Here is an 18,911-nt window from a genome sequence, read left to right on the forward strand (position 1 = left end):
TGCTACGACTACCTCCGCAAACTTACAACACTACTACTACTATCTGACTGCTAGTGAATGCTACGGTTACCCCCGCAGACTTACAACACTATTACTACTATCTGATTGCTAGTGAACGCTACGACTACCTCCGCAGACTTACAACACTACTACTACTATCTGACTACTAGTGAACGCTACGGCTACCTCCGCAGACTTACAACACTACTACTACTATCTAACTGCTAGTGAACGCTACGGCTACCCCCGCAGACTTACAACACTATTACTACTATCTGACTGCTAGTGAACGCTACAGCTACCTCAGCAGACTCACAACACTACTACTACTATCTGACTGCTAGTGAACGCTACAGCTACCTCCGCAGACTTACAACACTACTACTACTACTATTTGACCGCTAGTGAACGCTATGGCTACCTCCGCAGACTTACAACACTACTACTACTATCTTACTGCTTACCAATCACTATTCCGGGGACTTCCTGACTATCCCTAGTCCTGCTAGCAATTCCTCATCCTAACTTCTCAACATCAGTCCTCAATCATCGGATGCTACATTTACCTTGACATCTTATATCCTTGATGAAATTAACGTTCCGTCGAGGAATTCTTCGACTTGGCCCCCAAACCAACTGTTTACTAATCCAGAACATCAAACTAATATTGGGAAGTTTCCAAATTTCCAACTCCTGAATCCACACAACCCTACATGCTGTCTCTATCACTGACTCCTAACACGGGAACATCTCTTGCTACCCTTTCTCAAGATCCTTCTTCTGACTCAATAGAGTCCTATCGGCGGTCCTCCAACCTGGATTCCCAATCAGCTACTAACCATATCAATTGCATGAACTAACTGCTGGGAAGTTCCCCAAACTCCCAATTCTGAACTCCTTGATCCACCCATTTCTATGCTACTATCCTTTCTTTTCAAGGATTGCATACTCATTCCGGGTCAGCGTGCCCTTGCCCTCGTATACTCGGAGGATTCTCCCCCACTTCGATCTTGCTCACATCTCGCTGCTCAATAAATAGAAATCCCAACCCTTGCTACCATTCCATAATTAATCTGCTGATGAATCCCACGCTTACCATAACTAGGGATTTAACCATTCCATTTCTAAAACTCATACGGCTCCGAACTAGTGAGACATACCGAGTCCCTCCAAGGCATGCTACAGTTACTGCACCCTAAGTAACCTTCTCCAATAGAACTCATCCCTTAGCCATTATCCAAAATCCAAGGTATGCAGATGGTATATAACTCGATCACAATCAACCCGCTCAAAAATAAAATACTCATACAAATATTTATGCAGAACCATACAATATAACATCATGCACAAACAGAAGAACTGAAAACGGAAATCGCATACCTGCAACGTCCGACTCTGCTCGCGTCTCCAAGGTAACCATCTGAAAAGCCCTGACTCCAACTGCAGGCGCCTCCCCACGGCCCTGACGACCATCTGTGATCCTCAAGTTTGCAGGGGCAGGTGCCCTCACCCGTCCTGCTGAAAACAACTGGGGCATTGAGCCTTCTTGTGGCCCTGCTAATGGTAGTGAAAACATATCAATTCTGATCCCTGAGTGGTGGTAACAGTACAATCCCTACTAAAATGACCAGTCCGACCGCACCTGAAGCAGCTCAACTCACTACCACTACCACTCCTGCACGCGCCCCCGTGCGCCCTGCTACACTTTCCGCATCGACTGCGGTCCTGATAATCCCTCGATATCGAATCCGATCCCTTGGGCATTTTGCCCGAACTCGCGGCTACCTGAACCTCATCCGGCTTCCTCTTCCGGATCTGCTCTAAATTAATTTCCCTTTTCCTGGCCCGAGAAATCATATCTTCCATCATCTTACAGCCGCACCTGCTCACGAACTCCCTGATGTCATCCTTCAGCACCTCGTGATATCGGGCCTTCTACATTTCCTCACCGGCTGCATACTGAGGAACGAGAAGAGCTCTCTCCCTGACTTTGGCGGTGATCTTCTCCACAACCTCAGTGGTCTGCATCAAATCCTAAAACTCCCGACCAACTGCTGCACCTCAATAATCAGCAAAAACTCCGCCCTGAACCTAGCTGAGAAATCACTCCAAGTCATCGCGTCCAACACGGCATTATCACCTAAGGCATGACCAATCTCTTCCCACCAATCCCTCGCTCTGTCCTTCAGAAGACAGGAAGCGAGTCTGACGTTGTCCTCCTCAGGACACCGGCTCGTACGGAACGCGTTGGTACCATCAGCCAACCATCTGCTGCTAGCGATGGGGTCCCTGGCCCCATGATCATCTGGTGCCCCGCGAGCCCTGAACTTCCAAAATGTCAAGGTACGTGCTCCCAACAAAGCCATCATCTCAGTAATGAAGGCTTCCAGCCTCTCATCTAAAATCTTCAATATACCCCTCCCCTGACCATGCCAAAATCACAGGAGTCTGAGCTACAGTACTGCGCGTAACCTCAGCTGATATCAACTCTCTAATCCACTCCTCGAGCTGCTCGGCCCCTGATCCCGAGCCTGATCCCCCTCCGGTGCCTGATCCGCCTGCTGGTCCCTCTTGCAATATCACCATACTGGAACATATGACACACTACTGATCAATATACACACCGCTGCTAAGGGATCTCTCACACACTCTACTAGTTCCCTGGTTTTGTCTCGCCCCCTCTTAAATCGAGTATGGATCCTCTGCTTTTAGTAGTACGGGCCCATACTACCTTCCACATCTATCTGTACTTTCCTCAAGAGTTACCTCAACTCCACCAAGTCACTCTACTGCTACTGATCTCTGTTACTCTTATCCTAGGCTTGCCCTAGGGAAATCTCTAACTCCACTCAAACCAGTCCTCAGCTGCTGAAGGCCTCCTTGTAATACTAATTAGCCGTCACCTGAATACCATCACATGTGATGAGGCTTAGATAATCCTTCGAGTGAAAGACTCGTCCCTACAACGGTTAGACTCAAACAAGAGTTGCGCAATAAGGCCAAATCCAACACTCTGGGATTATTCAACCCTGATCACATGTGATGTGATGTATTCACCTAATGGCTAACTCCCATTACTCAGAGTCCCACAAAGCACAAAGCAAGCAGCATTCGGATAAGGAAACATACTCAAGCAATTCTAGCCCCATAATGGGAAACTGTACTAGCATACAATGCTAAGCTCATACTATCAGGCATAACCTAAATAGGCTATCCTACTATTGTCTACTCAATACTAGCATGCAAATCTTGTAAAGCTGAAACACATATAGCAGGCACATAAGGTATCCTCCTAGATCCTTAGTCCTATACTAGCATGCTTTTGTACTGAAACTGGAACTGAAACTGGAACTGAAACTAATAATCATCACATAAACTTGCATGGGTAATTTGGGAGTACTTACTTGAGCTCGGCTGATTGCATGCACCACACCCTTTTCTCTTTTTAAAGTTCTTTTCTTTCCAAAATTTCTTTTCGTTTTTTCAAAAACTCTTTCTTTCCTCAAAATTTTCTTTCGAAAATGTTTTTCTTTTGAAAACCTTTTACCATTTCCTTAGTTTGAGTTCAGACGCACTTGAAGTGTATCTGAATCCCTCAAACCAAGGCTCTGATACTAACTTGTAATATCCCAAAAATCACGACAAAAATTTTCTTTTAAAACATTACTAAAACCATATTCATAAAAACCGTATCATAAATCATAACATAATTTGGTAGCATTAATTCAAAATAAAAACTTATTATCAGAGTAAAACATCTGAGGCTAGCTGACTATGGTGTGTGCACTGCAATCTTCCCGAGCTCCTCCTTTGAAAACTGAGTACCTGAAACCAAAAACTGAAACTGTAAGCACGAAGCTTAGTGAGCTCCCCCAAACTACCACATACCATACAATAACATATAAAGCACATACTCAGCCTTGCCCACCGCATCGGACCGAGGTCCGGACTAACTGGGGCCTTGCCCCCTGCATCGGACCGAAGTCCGGAAACTGACTGGGACCTTGTCCCCTGCATCGGACCGAAGTCCGAACTAACTGGGGCCTTGCCCCCTTCATCGGACCGAAGTCCAGAAACTGACTGGGACCTTGTCCCCTGCATCGGACCGAAGTCCGGACTAACTGGGGCCTTGCCCCCTGCATCGGACCGAAGTCCGGAAACTGACTTGGACCTTGTCCCCTGCATCGGACTGAAGTCCGGACTAACTGAACATAACATGGCATAACATATCAACTAGCATAAACACATATACTGCATACTGCATCGGGCCGTAGCCCGGAAGACATAACACATAACACATAGCGCATAAATCTTGTCTGAGCCATGAAGGCATCAAACATACAAACTACTGCATCGGTTCGAAGCCCGGAAACTATTGCTAACTGAACGAGCTGACATTGTGGCCTTAGACCCGTTCCTACTGGAAGGAAACTCACCTCGTGAACTGGCTACTGAGTGTATGGCTCTGGAAGCTATCTGCTGCTGCTCCAGTATCTCCCCGGCTACAATTCCACAAATACAATCAATCAAATACTAATAACTGCATTAAGGTAAAATGACTCTTTTACCCCTGGCTAAAGTCAACTCTCCCGATCAAAGTCAACTTATAGTTGACCTGACTCGCCGAGTTGGGCCGCCAACTCACCGAGTCCCTACTCTCACTTCTCAACCCTGCTCGCTGCTACTCGTCGAGTATGGGATCAAATCGACGAGTTCCCTTTCGATTCTAAAATATAGGCTATCTGCATCCGACTCACCGAGTTGTATGAACAACTCGACGAGTTGCTCTTGAATCTATGAAGATTGCCTTTGACTCGCCGAGTTGTATGAACAACTCGTCGAGTCCCTCCATTACTGAGTCTAACCTCTGACTCACTGAGTCCATTCTACTACTCACTGGTTCCCACTCGGAATCACTCAAAGGGGAAAAATCAGGGACTCGCGGCTCGACTCACCGAATCCGAAGAACGACTCGCCGATTCGCATGCATGCAGTTACTAAAAACTCGATTCTGCTTGAATCCAGTGCATATAACTTGTAGATCTGGGCTTCTTATGCTCGATTAACCTGTAAAGATTCTATCTTTACGTGTCCATAAACATCCATGGAGATTAAAAGGCTCAAAAGACATAATAAAGGCTAGATCTAAGGTTCTCATGCAAGGCAACTTCGAAAAGGAGATAGATCAGGGCTCTACAACTCTTAAATGAACAGATCTAGGGATATCTCGACCCAATAAGGCATCCATACAACTATAAAGCTTGGAAAATACATTAAACTAGCCTTAGAGGTGTTCTAATGGAGGTTTTAAGCACAAAACAGGATAATTCTGGGACATACCTCAATGAACTCTGACTTTGGCCTTGGATCTTTGCTCTACACTTCCTCTTTTAGGTCCTTTCTTCTTCTTCTTCAATCCTTCAAAAATCCACACCAAAACACTTTAATCATACAAGTAATGGTTTAGGGTTTCTCACAAGCTCTCTGAGGGTGAAGGAGGCGAGTTGGGGCACATATCATTGCTTAAATAGTGAGCAAACCTGGGGATTTAGGGTTTTCTTTTCTCAGACCAGACTCGCCGAATCACCTTGGCCGACTCGCTGAGTCGGTCGCTTACACCTCGACCCGGATCCCGCTCGGACTCGTCGAGTCCCTCCTTGGACTCGCCGAGTCTCCCCTTCAAATTAGGGTTTTCTTTCTCTTCTTGACTTTCCAAACTTTGGCTGTTACACTATGTGGTAGATTAATTCATGATCATTATGTGTTTTAATGGAGTCCATAACTTGTCGTTAAGTTTTGGAAAACCAAAAGTCACTTTGTTTTAAAAACCATTAAAAGAACGCATGGGTTATAAAATGAAGAGTCTTCATTTTTAATACTCTAATTAACTCATAAGTTACAAGAAATGAAAAGTTTTGAAAATTTACAAAACTTGCCCTCAAGTTTTGGAACAAGTAAAGTCTTGATTAAAACTTTAGTTCCAACCCTTAGAATTTTAAAAGTTAAAATTCAACCCTTATACTTATAATATTATAAGTTAATAATAATATATATATGTATAAGATCAAAGTCGTCTTACCGCTAGTACGCCTCATTCACGAAGCCAGTCTATAAGGTGGGTATAAGGTTGTTGCCTATAAAATGGCAACTTAATGGGTGTCCACTCTCACCCACCGCTTGCTTGACTGATGGAGGGTCGTTAGCCGAACGGGTAAGACACGGACTTATAAATTCTCATTAAAAGTATAATGATTATTATAAAGTAACTAAATGTTTTATTAAATTCCCAATATTAGTTACTTTAGGAAAAATGTGAATAAGGTGCTAATCCATGAAATTACACTTTGTACCTTGTTTAAGTCGTTGGTGGACCGTGTGTGGATTACCGGCACACTAACTTGGACTTAACAAGGAAGGCAAAGGGTGACTTAAGGTTTTTCATGAGGTCAGAAGGAGCACGTGTGGTTTACCGGCACAACGATTAATTGAAAAACATTAAGGGTACCAAGTAATTTGCATGGTTACTTCACACCTTGTTTTGTGATCCTTGGTATCCCAGTCACAAAACATGAAGGGCACACTTGAGATTGAAACATGCCATTGAAAAAGTTCAATGAATCTCAAAGAATCTAGGAATTTCTAAAAACCAAATAAAACCTAATAATTTATATTTCGTTTTAATGGTGGAAATTGGTGAATCCTCATTCACTTACCTTTCAAATATGTTATAACTTCGATTACGGCATCTCTCTTCTAGGTTATAATATATTGTGATTAGATCCTAGCCTTAATATTACATTTGGGTGTTTTATTAAGGACTATCCCTATATCGAAATTAAACTTACTTTCTTCTTTTCAGATGTCTTCCAATAATGCTACTCCTGGCTCAAACCCTACAGGCTCCTTTTCTCTCATGAACCTTTGTGGGAGAGTCATCTTTGATGGATCCAACTTTTCTGATTGGATCAGAAACATCAGGATGGTCACTCGTTATGAGAACAAGGAATATGTTCTTGATAAGGAGCTCAAGGTGCCTAAGCCAACTGCTACTCCTGAGGAGTTTGTTGAATATGAGGCACATGAAAGAGATGCTACCAAAGTGGCATGCATCATGATGGCCACCATGACAGTCGAGCTCCAAAAGTCCTATGAGGACTACTATCCTTTTGAGATGCACCAGGATTTGATGGACCACTACCATCAGAGTGCTCGTCAAGAGCGATATGAAATCATCTCCTCTATGATCACAACCCGAATGAAAGATGGCGAACCCATCACAAGCCACATGCATAAAATGCAAAGGTATGTGGATCGATTGATGAAGTTGAATGTGAACTTCCCTAAGGAGTTAGCAATAGATATTATTTTGCACTCCTTACCTTCGTGTTATGATCAATTCCGCATGACATACCACATGAATAAGGAGGAAGTTACACTTAGCAAACTTCAGGGACTCCTAAAGACCATAGAATCAGGTCTTAAAGGTTAGTCGGTTGTGACCACTCCTACTACTATTCCAAACTCAACACCTATCCTGGCAATTGGGAAAGGTAGAGGGAAGAAGAGAAAGAACCCTTCGAAGGGTACCAAGGGTAAGACCCTTGATGGCTCCTCTTCTAGCGGAACCAAGAAAGGTTTCATTACACCTTCTTCTTATCCCAAAGAGGTCGAATACTTCTACGGCCACGAAAAGGCGCACTGGAAGCGTAATTATCCAAAGTACCAGCAAGATTTGAAGGATGGGAAGGTTAAACCCAACCATGCAGGTATTTACACTATCTTATCTAATAATTCACTCTATTCTAACTCTTGGTTCCTTGATACCGGTTGTGGTATTCATATTTGTTCTGAATTGCAGGGACTAAGAAGAAGTGAGAATGTGGAGCATGGATAGATAAACTTGATCATGAGGAATAGGAAAGTTTCACCTGTCACCAAGATTGGAGTTTATACTTTGTTGCTTAGTAGTGGATTTACTTTAGATTTGAATAAATGTTGTTATTCACCAGAAATGGCAAGAAATGTTATTTCCTTTCATGTTTTGTATAAACAAGGTTTTACCTTTTCTTTTGATAATGAAATTGATGGAATAAAGGCTTTCTTTAATAATGTGTTTTATTTTAAAGCATTACCTTGTGATGGAGTGTATGAAGTTGTATCTGTTGTAGATAACCTAGGAAATAATGTATTGTGTATTGATTCTACTAATGATAATAACTTGGATAAAGCATCATTATGGCATTGTCGTCTTGGACATATAAGCAAGTAATGCATAGTCCAACTCCAAAAGGATGGAGTCTTGGAGTCATTTGACCTAAAGTCAGATGATAGTTGCGAATCATGCTTACTTGGAAAAATGACAAAGTCACCCTTCACAGGTTCTTGTGACAGGGGTGAAGGTTTGTTGGATCTTATACACACGGATGTGTGTGGACCCTTCAAACATGCCACAAGGGATGCTAATCGTTATTATGTGACTTTTACAGATGATTACAGTAGATATGGATATGTCTACTTAATCAAGCATAAGTCAGAGACTTTTGAAAGGTTTAAAGAGTTTAAACAAGAAGTTGAGAATCAATTGGGCAGGAACATTAAGATGCTTCGATCCGCTTGTGGTGGTGAGTATCTAAGGGAATGTGGGATTGTCTCACAATTGACACCTCCCAAGACACCACAGTTGAATGGTGTAGCTGAGACGCGTAATCGAACCTTGTTGGACATGGTTCGTTCCATGATGAGTCGAGCTATGCTACCAATCTCATTTTGGGGGTATGCCTTAGAGACTGCCACCCATATCCTTAATATGGTCCCTACAAAGAAGGTTGCCAATACACCTCACGATATGTGGACTGGAAAAGTTCCTAGTCTAGCCCACATCAAGGTTTGGGGTTGCGAGGCTTTCATGAGACGCGAGACTCATGACAAGCTCGAACCTCGAAGCGAGAAGTGTATTTTCATCGGGTACCCACAAAAATCCTTTGGTTACCTCTTCTACAGACCTAGTGAGAATGTGGTCTTTGTAGCAAGGAGGGTTGTCTTTTGAGAGAGAGAGAGAGAGAGAGAGAGAGAGAGAGTTTATAAGCCAAGGAGACAGTGGGAGGCTAATTGACCTTGAAGAACTTCAAGAGTCAAGTGGTGAAGGAACCTGAAACCCTAGCAGACAACTTGAGGAGGAACCTCCTGTTGGTCCAATTATACCTCCAGTTGTACTTCTGAGGCGTTCCACAAGGGTTAGGAATGTACCTGAGCATTACTATGGTTTCCATATTATTGCGGAAGGTGAGACACTTATTAGTGATGAGACACTAGTAGGTCTGGATGAACCTAACAGTTATGCGGAAGCCATGAAAGGCCCTGAGTCTGCTAAATGGAAAGACGCAATAGATAGCAAGATACAATCCATGTATGAAAATCAGGTCTGGGACTTGGTTGACAATGTGCCAGGTCGTAAAACAGTTGGGTGCAAATGGATCTTCAAGAAGAAGACCGACATGGATGGTAATGTACAAACTTATAAGGCACGACTGGTTGCCAAGTTCTTTTCTCAAACTCCAGGATTTGATTATGATGAGACCTTTTCACCAGTAGCCAAGATTAAGTCTATTAGGGTATTGTTAGCCATAGCTGCATTTCATGACTATGAAATATGGAAAACGGATGTTAAAACTGCTTTCCTGAATGGAAAGTTGGCTGAGGATGTTTACATGAATCAGCCAGAGGGTTTTGTTAGAACAGAGTACCCTAATAGAGTGTGTAAGCTTGAGAAATCCATCTATGGATTAAAGCAAACACCTCGCAGATGGAATCTTTGCTTTGATGTAAAAGTCAAAGAGTTTGGCTTTTCTAGGAGTGAAGATGAATCTTGTGCATATGTCAAGGCTAGTAGGATTATAGTTAGCTTTTTGGTATTGTATGTGGATGACATACTACTCATAGGAAATGACATCCCAACTCTGCAGGAAGTTAAGTCCTGGCTTGGGAAGTGTTTTGCTATGAAGGATTTAGGAGAAGCTGCCTATATTCTAGGGATAAGGATTTTGAGAAACCGGAGTAAAAGACTAATTGGACTTAGTCAGAGTACATACTTGGTTAAAGTGGTGAAGAGATTCAGCATGCAAGATTCCAAGAAAGGAGAGTTACCCATCCAGAGTAACACTAGACTGAGTAAGACTCAGAGCCCGAGTACTAAGGATGAGATAGCAGAAATGAGTCGGGTACCTTATGCTTCGGTAGTAGGCTCGATCATGTATGCTATGACCTGTACTCGTCCTGATGTAGCCTTTGCTTTAACCATGGTTAGCAGGTATCAGGGGAATCCTGGTAAGGCGCACTGGACAGCGGTAAAGAATATTCTCAAGTACATGCGGAGGACTAAGGACTGGGTCCTTACCCTTGGGGGGAGTGATGACTTGAGAGTTGTAGGGTATAGTGATGCTAGCTTCCAAACTGATAGGGATAATTTCTGCTCTCAGTCGGGGTGGGTCTTTACCTTAAACGGAGGAGCAATCTCTTGAAAAAGTTCCAAGCAAGAGACAGTGGCTGATTCAACTTGCAAATCAGAGTATATAGCGGCAAGCGAGGTGGCAAAAGAGGCTATGTTTCTAAAGAACTTCATTGGAGACCTTGGAGATCTACCAGCTACATTGAAGCCTATAGAGATTTTCTGAGTATTGAATTCAACCCACGCTCGCTGGTATCACTTCATGGAATTTATCTCGAGTGATCGCGAGACGGTAATATCATATACGTCTTCAAACCTAGATATATGACTTGTCAACTATGAGTTAGTTATGCATTGAATGTGCGAAACCGCATTGGTAACTCGATGTTATAAAACGTGTGTTTGTGTGTAATTTAACAAGTAGTAGAACAAGCATATGATTCGAAGTTTATCTGTTCCTTCTTGGATTAGAAGCTGATATCTGGGCCCCTCGATGATTTTGCTTTGACCTATGTATCGGGCCCGGTCAGAACTAAGTTGATGTGTTCAATTAAGTTCTATGTCAAACAAATCGGAAATCGGGAAACAAACTACTGCACAATAAGCAAGACTATGTTCGATGTGTTTGTCCGACTGATATCTCATAATAGAGGATTATATGATCCCTTATCTGAAATGGCGTACCATTATCTTCTCAGTTCCGAGAAACCTTGAAAAGAGCTACGATTTCCGATCGGTTCTTGAAGTCATACTTGCAGTTGTAGTTATTAGACTTATCCAAGTGGGAGATTGTTGGATAAGGTGTCTAAGTCCATAACTATTTCTGGTATGTACTTGACCCGACCTGACATGGTCCATTTGGGTTGCATGGCACCATGCAATTGGATAGACTAAATGAGAGAAATAACACTTGTGGTTATTAATATATTATAAGTTCTAATATATTAATAATATTATTTAGTTAGTTTGATCATGAATTAATTTAGAATTAATTAAGTGATCAAAAGATAACTAATTAAATATATGGGTTAATTATGTAATCATGCATATCTTGTATAATGGGATAAGAGGCTCCATGGATAATCAAGTTGGGTCAAACCCATTGGATGCTCCATGGAGGCTCCATGTGAGTTACAAACCCATGGGTCATGGAAATGAAGAGTCATGACACATTAAGGTTTACATGGTATAACCCTATATGTGTCAACCCTATATAAAGCTCATGTTTCTCCCAAAATCGGCTACACATGCATGCTTGAGGGCTAGAGCCGATTTTTAGAGTGCTATACTTTCTCTCCAAGTTTACTCCATAACATTTGGTGGTGTGTGAAGCATTTGAGGCATCACACTTGGGGTGTTACGCTCACAAGGTTTCAATGATCAAAATCAACAACAAGGTATGTAATTCTATCTATTATTCAAGTTAAATTTTTCCCCATGTATGCTAGATAGGATCATAGCCTTGGAAATCAACATTGCATGATAATTAGACAAACATAGATCCAAGGTTATTAGGGTTACATGTACACTTAGGAAGTGTTAGAATGCTCAAAAACCCATCAAAAATTAGGGATCAAACGTGCAATTTTGACCAAACCATAGGGACAAAAAACGCAACGAAATCAAACCGTAGGGACGTTCTTAATGAGAAACAAAAGTTAGGGACCAAACGTAAAATTTTGACCGAACCATAGGGACAGTTTCAGTAATTTACTCTAAGTTCATTTATGAAATTGATATCCATTTATTGTTACATTTATTGCAATTATTATACTAAAATATTATGTGAATTTAATAAAATAGAATTAACTCATAAAATTACATGTGGAAAAAAAATTTATTTCAAATAACCATAAAATGACATTTCATAAATTTATTGAGAGTGCATCTTTCGTAAACCTATAGAAAATTGTAATCCCATCTTTTTGTATTAAGTTGGGAAGAAAATAGCAAATCTAAGCTTCTCAAATTCATAAACCAGTTAAAACGGAAACAAAACAATGGACATACCTGATTAGAGAGGTAGAGCTCTCATCCAGAGCCATCACATAGATTTAGCATTTAATATGCTCATGAAGGGTATCAAACTTCATATAGATAATTACTTTCATCTGCTTTGAGAGACACAAAGAGATGGGGAGAAGAGTGAGAAAAACGATTTGGGAAATAAACTCATAGATATGAGAAAGAAGATTGGTTATAGATGTATTAGAGAAATTCAATTCACTGCCTCGTGATTTGTTGGGATAAACAATCGATTATATTGTGGATTCCTGATTTTTGGAAGAGTGGTGGTGCCATCACTGTTGTCAAAACCACCTTATACCATCAACCACAACCCATTACAACCTGCTTACACCACCGAGACGACCTCTGTGAACATCCCCTTGCAATTCTCTGACCAATAAAAAGTGAGTAATCAGAGAGAGAGAGAGAGAGAGAGAGAGAGAGAGAGAGAGATGCTTGATGTATATGTGTGTTCCTGATTCGATAGTTTAGGGAGATGAGCACACAGTCCCACACCCACACAGAGATAAGCAATTAGGGTGGTGTGAGATTGATGGGTGACAAAATTGAAAATTGTTATCATTAAACCTTAGCATCATCAGAAGCCTTAACTTTCAAAACCGAGATTGTGAACATAGATAACATACAAAACAAAATAAAATCAGAAAAAATAAATAAGCATCCCCCCTTAGAGTTTATGGGAATCCAAAGGAACTAAATAAGAATGGACATACAGTGGTTTGAATCAATGAGGGTTTCTTATGATGAGAGAGATAGATCAAACTTGAAGAGATGGACTGCGGATGAACATGGAATTTTCTGTTCCTGAATATACACAACAATCAAACATAAAAATGCCAAATTTGTAAATAAGAGAACGAAGCAACGTACAACCCAATCAGGCCTCCTGGTTCTTTTATTGCGGTGGATATATGCTTTATAAAGTATTTCACTTGACCGGTTCAATTGGCGGAACTTGAGGAATATTGATTCATCTTTGATCTATTGACCAATTGAATTTGAAGATAAGAGCGGAGACTTATTCAAAACGTGTGTAATTCAGTAATTGATCGAATAAGATTAAGAGTTTTCTTAATGTATAAATTCATTGTACAAATAGCATTATGGTTTGTACCTCTTAAAATTCAGCAAAATGTGGTAAATGCTTTTTAAGGTGTGTGTATATATATATATATATATATATATATATATATATATATATATATATATATATATATATATATATATATATAATGGTTCAAATATTTAAGATTTTTGAATTTTGAGGAAAATAAGAAAAATAATGAATTATTTTAATTTAAATGTTTTTTATCTTTTAAATTTAAACAACTAATTTAAATAAATAAACAGAAAACTAATGAACTTTAATTTTGAAAATTTTAAATTAAAATGTAAGTTAATTAATGAAATCTATATCCATTTATAACTACATTTAGTGCAATTATTATATTAAAATATTATGTGAATTTAATAAAATAGAAAAACTCATCAAATGACATGTAGAAAAAAAATTAATTCAAAATAATCATAACTAGGTACTGCAAGAAGGCCGGTGATCTGCCCGATTTCAAGAAAGACATGTATCACGAAAAGGCGTTGTGTGGCCACACCCGGTGGCACCCACAGGAGGAGAGACTAGCGGAGAGTAGGGATATTGCTACAACGCTTTCTGCCAACTTTGCTTCTGGGCAACGCACTGATGGAGAACAAGGGCCGTCTAAGCAGTTCAAACTCCCGAATCTTAACCAACCACCACCGCTGGTGGACGACGACAGTGCCTAATCTGATCTTGATTTACTTTTCGGGGGGCGTGCATGCATATAAAATTTTAAGTATTTGAGATCTTTTTGAATTTTCAAGAAAATAAGAAAAAAAAATTATTATAATTGAAATGTTTTTTTATCATTTAAACTTAAGCAAATAATTTAAATAAAGATAAAATTACAAAAATGGTCCCTATGGTTTGCCAAAAGTAACAAAGTTAGTCCCTGCTAATTTTTTTTGATGCAATTAGCCCTTGCGGTTTGCAAAACTTGCATAGATGACCCTTTTTACTAACGTCGTTACTATTCTGTCGTTAGGGACTGAATCTGTAAGGACATTTTTGTCTTTTCAAGTATAAACGGACTGAATTCGTGATGTTTACTAAACCACAGGTACCATTTTTGAAATTTCTTTAAAAAAACAATTAAATTGCTAGGGGGAGGGCTTGAACTCATGACATCCGCCCATTAAATTGCAAAAGCCTTAACCAGTTGAGCTGAATACTCTCTTGGTTTATTCTTTCCTAAAACTAATTTATATATTAGCAAAACCTGTTAAAACATAAACAATAAATATATTATAAAAAACCTTTTTTTACATAATTTTTTTTAAATAATACAAAATGTATTTTAGTCGTACTATAAAAAAAATAGTTTTTTACAAACAAATTGTATGTATTTTTATGTATTTATTTTACGTAAAATATATATTTTTTGTCTTTAAAAAATACGTTTTCGTATAAAAAATACGTTTTTGTAAAAAATGTTTTTTTTATGTCTTTGAAATAGTAATAATTAACACTACTCATGACATAAAAAATGTATAAATTTTTTTGGGTCGTTAGTTCTAACCGTTTTTTCGGTTATATGTATTAAAAATAAATTAACAATGATTTTGTTATGTATCTCAACAATTTATACGGTTTTTTATTTATGTCAAGAGTAGTGTTGATAATTGTTACTTCAAAAAGATATATCACTATGTCTTTCCATCTTCATTTTAACTATACGATTTAGAACTTGTGATTAAGATGAAATACGTATTTTAAATATGATATATAACAAATCTGTTTTTTTAAATACATATTAAAAACCATACGTGTCTTAAATAAGATATATACATATTCGGTTATATGTATTTTAACCGAATAGGTTTGTTATGTATCTAAACAACTTATACGGTTTTTTATGTTTTCTTTAATACGTTTTAGAAGCATACATATTTTAAATAAGATATATACGTATTCGGTTATATGTGTCTAAACAATGTATACGGTTTTTTATATTTTTAAATACGATTTAGAACCATATGTATTTTAAATAAGATATATATGTATTCGCTTATATGTATCTAAACAATTCATACGGTTTTTTATGCTTTTTTAAATACGATTTAGAACAATACGTATTTTAGATAAGATGTATACGTATCCGGTTATATGTATCTAAACAATTTATAGGGTTTTTTATGTTTTTTTAAATACGTATTTCATCTTAATCGCAAGTTCTAAATCATATGGTTAAAATGAAGATGCAAAGACATAGTGATATATCTTTTTGAAGTAACAACTATTAACACTACTCTTGATGTAAAAAAAAAAAAAACCGTATAAATTGTTTAGATACATAAAAAAAATCGTTGTTAATTTGTTTTTAAACGGATAGAACTAACGACCCAAAAGAATTTATACATTTTTTATATCATGAGTAGTGTTAATTATTACTATTTCAAAGACATAACAAAAAACATTTTTTACAAAAGCGTATTTTTTATACGAAAACGTATTCTTTAAAGATAAAAAATATATATTTTACGTAAAATAAATACATATAAATACATACAATTTTCTTGTAAAAAACTGATTTTTTATAGTACGACTAAAATAAATTTTGTTTTATTTAAAAAAAATATGTAAAAAAATGGTTTTTATAATATATTTATTGTTTATGTTTTAACGATTTAGTTAATACATAAATTAGTTTTAGGAAAGAATAAACCAAGAGAGCATTTAGTTCAATTGGTTAAGGTTTTAGCAATTTAAGGGGTAGGGGTCATGAGTTTGAGCCCTCCCCTAGCAATTTAATTGTTTTTTTTAAAAGAAATTTCAAAAATGGTCCTTGTGGTTTAGTAAATGTCACGAATTCAGTCCTTTTATACTTGAAAAGATGAAAATGCCCTTACAGATTCAGTCCCTAATGGCAGAATGGTAACGGCGTTAGTAAAAAGGGTCATCTATGCAAGTTTTGCAAACCACAGGTGGCATTTGCATAAAAAAAATTAGCAAGGACTGACTTTGTTACTTTTGGCAAACCACAGGGACCATTTTTGTAATTTTGTCTTAAATAAATAAACAAAAGAAACTAATGAGCTTTACTTTGGTGAAAGGTTCACGTTTGGTCCTCAACTTTTCTTTTGCACTCTAATTGTCCCTATGGTTTGATTTTGTGGTGTTTTTGTGTCCCTTACATACATAAAATTAAGAATAAAACGTGCAATTCTGACCAAACCATAGAGACGAAAAACGCAACGAAATCAAACCATAAGGACGATCCGAGTGCAAAAAAAAGTTAGCGACAAAACATAAAATTTTCACCGCACCATAGGGATGATTTTAGTAATTTACTCTAAGTTCATTAATGAAATTGATATCCATTTATTGCAATTATTGTACTAAAATATTATGTGAATTTAATAAAAGAGAATACCTCATAAAATGACATCTGGAAAAACAATTTATTTCAAAATAACCATAAAATGATATTTCATAAATTTATTGAGAGTTTGGCATGTGGCAAAAAGAGTTTCATTTATTAGAGTAGAAGTGATATACTACTATTTTAATTCGATCTTTCACATGCAGAAATGTGTATAGTTGTTTTAGAATATTAAAATAAAAAAAGTTAAAAACAAAATCGAAAAGGTTAAAGGTAAGTTATAAAACATATATACAAATGAGGACCATAAATGAAAATTGCATTTAATGTGAACGTATGCAAATATATGCATGGCGCATGAAATCCATCAATGCAATAATTAGGTGATGTATTTGGAAATTCTCTACTTGAACATTTCTTGTCATTTTCTTTTCTAACAATTGTAGTTTATGAAAATATTAGATAGAATACTAACAATATTTTTAAAAAAAAGTCCAAATTTTGTAAAATAAATGAAAATAAAAAATATTAAAGTTTTAAATATAAAATTTATACAGTTAGAAAAAATTAAAATAATTTATTATATATACTTGGACCCAAATCCCCCTAGGTGTCCATCTCATATAAGTTTAATCACATCCTGGCCTTCAACGATTTTTAAAACCATGGCTTAACCTAATTTTTAATCTGGATTACATATAACACTGGTTGTGAGTCCCATGTATTACAATGGTTAAGTTATATATATATATATATATATATATATATATATATATATATATATATATATATATATATATATAAAGGTTCAAATATTTATGATTTTTGAATTTTGAAGAAAATAAGAAAAGTAATGAATTATTTTAATTTAAATGTCTTTTATCTTTTAAATTTAAACAGTTGATTTAAGTAAATAAACAGAAAAACTAAGGAACTTTAATTTTGAAAGTTTGAAATTAAAATGAAAGTTACTTAATGAAATCGATATCCATTTATAACTACATTTACTGCAATTATTATATTAAAATATTATGTGAATTTAATAAAATAGAAAAACTCATAAAATGACATGTAGAAAAAAAAATTAATTCAAATTAATCAAAACTAGGTACTGTAAGAAGGCCGGTGATCTGCTTGATTTGCAAGAAAGACTTGTATCACGAAAAGGCATTGTGTGGCCACATCCCATGGCACCCACAGGAGGAGAGACTAGCAGAGAGTAGAAATATTGAGAGGGCGCTTTCTCACAACTTTGCTTCTGGGTAACGCAGTGATGGCGAACAAGGGCCGTCTAAGCGGTTCAAACTCCCGGATCTTAACTAACCACCACCGCCGGAGGACGACAACGGTGCCTGATTTGATCATGATTTACTTTTCAGGGGGCGTGTATGTATATAAAGGTTTAAGTATTTGAGAACTTTTTGAATTTTGAAAAAAATAAGAAAAACAATAAATTATTATAATTGAAATGTTTTTTTATCTTTTAAACTTAAGCAAATAATTTCAATAAATAAACAAAAGAAACTAATGAATATTACTTTGGAAATTTTGAAATAAAAAAGGTAAGTTTCATAAGTAAATTACTGAAATAGTCTCTATGGTTTGGTAAAAATTTCACGTTTGGTCCTCAACTTTTCTTTTGCACTCTAATCGTCCCTGTGGTTTGATTTTGTTGGGTTTTGTGTCCCTTACATACATAGAATTAGGGATCAAACGTGCAATTTTGACCAAACCATAGGGACGAAAAACGCAACGAAATCAAACCATAAGGACGTTCCGAGCGCAAAAAAAAAGAGTTAAGGACCAAACTTAAAATTTTGACCGAACCATAGGGACGATTTCAGTAATTTACTTTATGTTCATTTATCAAATTGATATCCATTTATTGCTACATTTATTGCAATTATTATACTAAAATATTATGTGAATTTAATAAAATAGAATTAACTCATAAAATGACATGTGGAAAAAAATTATTTCAAATAACCATAAAATAACATTTCATAAATTTATCGAGAGTC

The 18,911-nt window shown here is 37.3% G+C and overlaps 1 long non-coding RNA gene across 1 annotated transcript; it reads right to left on the bottom strand.

The window, feature by feature from the left end:
• Nucleotides 1-811: 811 nt before the first annotated feature.
• On the bottom strand, nucleotides 812-13,364 carry LOC145045694 (uncharacterized). Its single transcript, XR_013681870.1, has 3 exons — nucleotides 13,186-13,364; nucleotides 12,455-12,841; nucleotides 812-3,825 (listed from the first exon to the last, which is right to left on the bottom strand). It is a non-coding gene; the product is annotated as an uncharacterized LOC145045694 (long non-coding RNA).
• Between the last annotated feature and the right edge of the window lie 5,547 nt (nucleotides 13,365-18,911).

The sequence above is a fragment of the Lactuca saligna genome, chromosome 5 (assembly GCF_052625555.1).
Source record: "Lactuca saligna cultivar CGN05327 chromosome 5, ASM5262555v1, whole genome shotgun sequence".
Lineage (NCBI taxonomy): Eukaryota > Viridiplantae > Streptophyta > Magnoliopsida > Asterales > Asteraceae > Lactuca > Lactuca saligna.